Source organism: Vicugna pacos, chromosome X, assembly GCF_048564905.1.
Source record: "Vicugna pacos chromosome X, VicPac4, whole genome shotgun sequence".
In the NCBI taxonomy this organism is placed as follows: Eukaryota; Metazoa; Chordata; class Mammalia; order Artiodactyla; family Camelidae; genus Vicugna; species Vicugna pacos.
In genome coordinates, this window is record NC_133023.1 from 77,749,397 (window position 1) to 77,757,722 (window position 8,326).

Genomic DNA, 8,326 nt, shown 5'->3' on the forward strand with positions numbered 1-8,326 from the left:
TGTATGAATGTAAATTTTACCCATAGAAAGATGTTGAAAATATGATGTTGACCTGGTCTTCCATTGACCACAGTTAACAAGCAAACTACATTCAGGATGTAGTTAAGGATGGTGATAGGAGTTGGTTATAAGGATTGCCGTCCTGCTAAATCACTACCTTCATTTCTGGGCCTGGATTTAGGAAGGGAGAACAAATGAGAAGCAACACCTTGAAGGGGTTGAAGGACACAAAGGAAATGTGGTTGTCAGCACTCACACACACACCATAGATAATTCATACATCTACCAGATTCTGTTATGAATTCTAGGACTCCCACAAGACACTTTGCTGGGCTCAAAGAGGACACATTCAGCTCACCAGTGCAAACAGCCATGCGAACTGTATCCTGAACTGTGCCCTTCAGTACATAAATGCCAGCCACACAGCATTGACAATGGGGAATATAAGAAACGCCGAATTCCAAATAATAGGGGGTTTTGAGAATTGATTCTGTCATATCCATAGGATGGAATTCTAGCCTGGCAGCAAAAATGAGAATGAAAGCAATGAGGAGAGAGGATTTATTGTCTATCAGATTAGCAACAATTCACATTATTTCTAAAGTGTGTAGAAACAAGAATTTTTCATACAGCACTGTTGGAAACATAAAATAGTAATAGTTTCCCCAATGTTGTGTTCATATAAAATATAATTTTCATGGTTTTGAAAGAACACGTTCAGGAACTTACAAAAAAATGCCTACTAAGGAATCTGCATATATGTGAACAAGAATGGTAAGTACATTATTATTTGTAATGGAAAACATGGTAAAGGAACTATATTCACCTCACTAGCACTGGAAAAGTGAATTCTGGAACATCCATATGATGCATTGATACAATGATGGTCGATATAAACAAATAAATGAAATCATCAATTTAAAATGCTATATTAACGCATTTACATGGAAATATGGTCACAATAAGTGGCAAAGCAGGTTGCAGTGGTCATAAATGACACGGATCCATTTTTGCTTTTAAAGGTGTATATTTATCTAGAGGTCTTAAAATAAAAATGATCTTTTTGTGGAAACAAATATAAAAATAGTCCTTTTGTTGAACTCACATAGAGCTTTCTGTTCAACATAGAAAGAGGCTGGACTTTCTGTCTGGATACCTCAGTATCCCTGTAACGCCGGCAGTGTTCCCTTTCCACGCAGACTTCCGGAAAGCTCTGGGTTTTAGCCACAGCCCCTCCCGACCTTCAGGCTGTGATGTTCAAGCTGCAGTTCAGACTACTGTCACGAGGTGGCACCAACGTGCCGCCATCGTCAAATTTCTCTAAGAAGGCCGTTATTAAGAACTAAAAAATACCATCACTTTTCACAAAATCCAGCCTGTGAACCTATGTACAGAATGGTTCTAATTCTGTATGAAAAACGTATTAGGTGTCAAAGAAGACTGTAAAAACATATACTCCTGATCCTGCATGCGATGACGATGAAACATCAGGTGGCAGCAGCGCCTTGGCGGTGGTTTGCTGTTGAAGGGCTATGCAGGACTGGTGGGAGGTGACAGAGAGAATGAGGTGCCAGAGCGGGGTCTGGGCAGCTGTGTCCAGTGTCATGGACAGGGTATGACAGACAGAGGATAGGAGAAGGTCTGGACAGACTCAACAGGGGTGGGAAGATGGAGGGTGAACATCCTGCTCTCTGAGAAGGACCCCTCTGCAGTGTGGACACTTCAACCTACGCTGATGAGGGAAGAGATACATCAATGAACTCGATGTTCAGCAGATGGAACTGATTTACTAACACATTCACATTTTGCGAACATAATTAGTGTCTTAGTAAACAAAACATTCCAAAACTTTTCTAATTTTTGGCATAATGTACTCATTTTCTTTGACAAAGAAAAATGGAGACGGAAGCCACCTGCTGGCCAGAGCCAGGATTGCAGCTCTGAGGCTCAAACCAGGGAGCTTGGCAGAGTGAGGAGGAAGTTTGGAATCTGGGCTTTAGCCAGAATTTTCCGGAATTTTTCACTTACTGGCAGCAATTTCTCTGTATCCACCATTTTCTGGCACATCTAAATCTGAGATAGGAATAAAGCCCCAGTCTTATCTGAAGATATAGGTATACTTGTGACATGGAGTTTACAAGCTATAGGAAACAGAAAGAGACACACACACACACACAGAGTCAATTCAATTTTTAAAATCTACTTTGTTCTCCTATAAAACTGAATATAATGAATGCTTATAAAGAGAAGAATGCATGTACTCATCATCAAGAGGGACTTTTGAGTGAGTGCCCATGGGACCACAATATCAAGGGAGTGTAAGAGGCTCATTTCTTAAGCCTTGGGAGCCCATTTTTGAAAAGGGAGGCTGCTCTGTGCTCTCTAGGGAGGGCGAGGAATGTTACTTCATTCAGGTCCTGCCACTTATCTGGAGAGGTAGTGTCGGTTCTGTGAGCCTGTGCTTTCTTGTTTATGAAACGGGATTCAAGACACTTTCGTCAAACAGCCATCCCGAGGGGAAAATGAGAACACCTGCTGAAAGTATAAGGCATGTGGTGGGACTTTAGGGGCTCTTTAAAAGTTAATACTCAGCAGTAGGGGCTGGCTGAGCCTCAGGGCTAAGGCAGGCATTGTGGAAAGTCATTTCTCACTGTTTTTCCTAAAGAGAAGATAGAGATATTTATGAAGGAATCAAATGCTTCTCTGATATGCCTTGAGTTCAAAGTCTTAAGAACAGAAAGATGTCTAGTTTCTGGGGTGATTAGAAGCTCATAAGAGCTGCCCAACATCGTGCCTCTGAGCAGATCCTAATCCAGTTCCCCACGCTGGGAAGACATGTTTGTCTTTGCCTCACCTGGTGAGCTCAGTGAGAGATGGCACCAGGGCAGCAAGGTGTGGTGTTTGCCTAACTGCTGCTCCTGGACTGTTTGGTATGTTAATATATTAAGAGGAAAGTTCTGGATCCGACCCACAGTCACCAGTGCACGGGTCCTCAGATTATGCATCATCCAGCCATGTCACAGCAGGACTTCAGCCATCTGTGAGAGACAAAAATCCAAGAATTAATAGCATTTTTGGACACTTAATTGTCCAGCTTTTAATTCACTAATAACTATATATATATATATATATTTGTTTGGCTTAAAACCCATACTGTCCATTGAAAGTGTTTCATTAACTCTATTGTGAAATAAGAAGGTAAGAAGAAAGGGAGGAAAATGAACATATAGGAAAATGCAAGGGTTAAATCTGAGATAAGATAGCTCCTTCATATTAACTTTTAAACTTGTTCAAACTTCATGGCATTAAGGATTTAAAGAAAATCCCTCTTAGGGCGCCTAATGCCCCTGCAGACACAGGTCTCCTTCTCTCTGTGTCTCTGTGTGTGTGTGTCTCTCTCCCTCTTCTCCTTCAGAATAAAGGCTCCAGAAAGAGTTTTCTGCATTCCCTGTTAGCATTCCTCCTTCCCACAGACCCCTTATCTCACTGCATTGTCGATTCTGCGCACACGGTTTCAATGAACATACTCTCACCAAGGTCACAAGCCACCTTTCTGTCACGAGGTCCAGATGTTTTGTACAAGTATTAACATATTATTACTTTTAGTGACCACCTGCAATAAGCATGCTTGCACAGACCGCTCCTGTCACTTAACAACAAATCTTTGGAATTTTTCCAGCCTCTGCAGAATGAGGCATTGGGTACAAATCCAAGCTGTCCTGCTCCCTAAATGTGCAGTCCTGGGCCAAATCCTTATCCTCCCTGTTCCTCAGTTTTATAAGATGGAAATTAGTAACAGTACCTACCTCATAGTGGCACTGTGAGCACTGAAAGTGACAATACATTTTTAAAAACACACTTGGTAAGAAGAAATTTTATCTACATTTATTTCACTTTATATATCTTTATTGGCATTTCTATCCCTATTGGCATGAAAAATATAAGATATAGTGTGACAATTATTCACAATGACATTTGGGGTATGTTGTTAAAGAGTGTATTAGCTACCAAAGACCACATAACAAATCTCCACAAACTCTGTGGTTTAAATGTCAAAAAATGTATTCTCTCATAATTCTGGAGATCTGAAGGCCGAAATCAAGGTGTTGAGTAGGATCATGCTTCCTCCAAAAACTCTAGGGGAGAATCCATTCTTGACTCTTCTAGTGTCTGGTGGCTCCTGGCTTTCCTTGGTTTGTGGCAGCTTAACTCCAGTCTCTTCCTCTATCTTCACATGGCCTTCTTCCTTGTGTGTGAAATCATTCTTTCCTTCCTCTTATGAGGACATTAGTCATTGGATTTAGAGCCCACCTTAAATCTGGGATGATTTTATATGAAGATCCTTAGTTACATGTTCACAGATCTTATTCCCAAACAAGGTCTCATCACAGATTCAGGGGTTGAGGTTTGGACATGTCTTTTTCAGGGCATAAGTTAACCCACTATAGTGACACAAAAATTAAAAAAAAAACTAAAATGAGATCTTATTTTTTGTAGATAAGCATACAAATACATAAATATAAAAATGCATAAATATATAAATGCCTGCATAATAAAGAATATATTGCATTCTTGAAGAATAAAATGCAGATGAAAACTTTCAGTGGCTGTCTTTGGGTTGTATGTTTTGGAGTAATGTTTTTTCCCCTTTTTATTATATTATCTGTTTTTACATAAAATAAATACTCTTAAATAATTACTCTTAAAATAATTACTCATAAAATAATTACTCTTGCAAGTATTAAAAAATGGCAGGAAAGCAAGTGCATTCTTAGTGCACCCCCAGGAAAGCCTTTAGAATGGTAATATCTTTAATGGACAGGAAGAGAGGTGAGATGTTGAGGAAGCCCCTTCTCAATATTAACAAGATAATTTCCCTCCAATTCTAACCAAAATGATTATCATCAATGTTTTAAATTTCCTCCTAGTAAAATGGAGCGCCTCAGGGAAAAATGTACCTTAGTTTGGTTTGTTTGCTGTGCCCTGATGAACAGTAAGGTTGAGGGTCTTACCGGATGAGAAACACTAGCGTACACTGGTTAGACATGGGGCTCAGCAGCCGCCTGGAATCTGTTCATCTCTTAGTCTTGTGACTTGCCTGCCCTGCCCTCACTGTGCCCCAGTTCCCTGATGCTTAAAGTCAGGCAACCATAGCTCCTCCTTATTGGATGTGGTGAGGATTAAATAAGCAAGTATAGGTTTAGCACTTACAACATTGTAGGGACAGAGGAAGTCAGCAATAAATATTTACCCTTCTTGTCATTATAATGCCCAAATTGACCATAAGCATTTCCACATCCATTTGATTACTACATGGGCCTATATTGACTTTCATAATATGATATTTGTCCAAAAAAAGCAGTTTTATAAAACTGTAAGTAGGATAATTATCTCACTATTACTCTTAAAAATAAACAGTCATATTTATATAGCAAAACGTCTGAAATATAAGTATATACTCAATGGTTAAGAACCCTTTTCCATGAGTAATAAGCTTTTATGGATTTTTAGTGATTTTTTCCTAACTGCATTTTTCATTTTTTTCTACAATGAAAGTGTCTTGCATTTGGAAATGAAAACCACAGTAATGAATAAATATGTATCCCTAGTCCTCTCCATAAGAAAGTGGCTCAGGGTCAGAACGGGGAACATCTCTTAGCCAAGGGACTTAGGTAATAGGGTGGTTCTGGAAGTAATTTATGAATCTACCATATGACCATCCTAATTGGGCAGGAAAATTACAGATGCCTAGGAGAAGGGCATCTGTCTAAACAAATCTTACATTCAGCAGTTAGGAAGTGTCTCCACTTCCTAGCATTTTAGCTAAAGTCTTGAATTGAAAGTAGTTTTACAACATACTTTACTCCCTACCCTCCAAATAAAGTCTCTTGAAATGAAGGCAGATTAATGGATTTAACCATGCAGTTAGCCAAGCAGTGTACTTCACAGGGTAGAAAAAGGTGAGGATCTGCATGACATCTCCTAGCACTCATCCCCACAGCATCTAGAGGGAAGAATGCTTAAACATCAGGATTCAGGGTAAAAGTTTAGTCACAGGATCATTCAGACAATCTCTAGGAGCAATCAACACGTGAGAATGAAATATCCTTTCAAGTATCTTCCTTACCCAACTAAAAATAATGAAAGGAAAGGAAAATGTACACATGCTCAACACTTATAATACAAAATCAGATCAAATTCCCTAAAGCCATCAAGGGACTTGGGTGTTAGTCTGGACACAGGAGAACTAACTCCCTGCAATCACTGTCTTTTTTGACCAGGTTTTGGTTGTGTCAGATTTTAGCCCTGCAGAAATTATAAGTGCACAAAATCAATATGAAAAATGTGGTGAAGAGGAATGTTAAATTTTGGATAAACTGGTCAGAGCAGTGTGGTGTGATACATCTCACTGAACTGATGAAAGAAGTTGAGACAACACAGGAGGGGAAAACCTAAGTGATCTCTGGGATGATGCCGAGATGAAACAAATGAGAGCGTGGAGAGAGTGAACATGCGGACAGAGTGTTCTGGTTAAGAATGTGACTCCAGAAGGGAGGGAGAACCTCACTGACTGATGGGAGCCCCTGGGGCCTGGAGTCAGAGAGAAACTAAAGAGGGCTTGGGGGACCCGTTAGTCATAAGTCCTTCCCCTTGAGGGAGATTGAGGGAACCGAGCATCAACTCAGCTTCACGACTGTCAGTGCTCCTGGTTCTGAACCTGCCCCCGTGGACCAGAGACAGACGAGCAGGGCACTTTCCTTCTTCCCATCATTTGTGCCATTTCAGTGTATCCAGGGGATACTATGCAGCATCCCACAGAAGCAAGTGTGTTCCTTCCCCAATCAGCCCTACACCTGGATGGCCTCATGCCCCTGGAGTGTCCCACCTCTGAGCCCTGAATGCTCCCCTGGGAGTCCCCACTTTTCACTCCAGTCAGGATGGACTCCCCGTGCCCTCCCTCCCATCCAGCCCCATGAATCCTGCCCACTGTCCCGCCCAGCTCCTCTTTTGGGAGTCTCTGATCATGTCCTCCTCTTTGTAAATTAAGGGGGATCTACAGAGGTGACCACAACTTCCACAAGGACCTGGACTGCGTGAAACCATTTCTCAAGATTGTTTTGCTTACTCAGAATCTTTTGTTGTTCCATACAAAGTTTAGAATTATTTGTTTTAGTGAGCAAATTTTCCATGAAAAATGTTACTGGAATTTTGATAGGGATTGCATTGAATCTGTAGATTGCTTTGGGTATTACAGTTATTTTAACAATATTAATTATTCCAGTCCTTGAAGAGGGAATATCTTTACATTTATTTGTGTCTTCTTCATTTCTTTCATCAGTGTCTTATTGTTTGCACTGTACAGGACTTTTACCTCCTTTGTTAAATGTGTTCTTAGGTATTTTACTCTTCTTTATGCAATTGTAATGATATCGAGGGCTAGGGGCTGTTTCCATGTAAGGAAGTGACGCAACAGGCAGATCCTAGATGTGGCAGCCGGTTAAGGCTAAGGATCAAGTTAGACTAAGTGAGATGTGGCTGTTTATACTCCTACAGGGCACTATCACATACACCTGGGATTTCTACTGGGGACCATTGTTGTATTTGATGTTTTCAACCATTTTCTTCTCATAGTCAGTTAAGAGCTCAATATACTGTATGATGCGTACATTGTTCTTTCACCAGTACAAAGTCAATTTCCCTTCCACTGGGACTATTCACCTCTGCACTTTAAAATAACACCCTGTACTCATGCCTTTTGCCAAATCATTTCTTTTCCTAGCTCCTGAAAATGGATTTTCTCGATGGGAGGGCAAAGATTGCTTTGCATCCAACTGTATTTGTTTTGAGGAAGTAATGGACAATACTTAATCTGGGTTTTGGTGCATCATCAAATTAGTGAGATTCAAGGGTTTTGTTCAAAGTATCTATGAGTATGAATGATGGCATCTTAATTTTGACCTCAGTTCGTATAGCTTGTGTTACCCATTGGCAAACGTCTAATAATGCATATTTTAATTGCAATACTTTAAAATTAAACTCTTTAATTTAGAGAAAACAAATCCTTTTTGAGAAACACATATTATTCCTAGATTTTGTCAATGATATTCTTAAAATTGTTAATTTATTTTTATTGACAAATGATATAGTTTTCCTTCTCTGATAAAAAATGGTATCTGAGTAATATGGCTTAAAACAATAGAAATAAAAACAAAGAGTGTCTCAGATCATCACTGTAAGTTGAAACCAGCTTTCACATAGTTTTCAAATGTCAGTAAGGGTAACCCAAATAGTTTAACTGTGTTTGCCAGTGTTTTGTAGTTTGCCT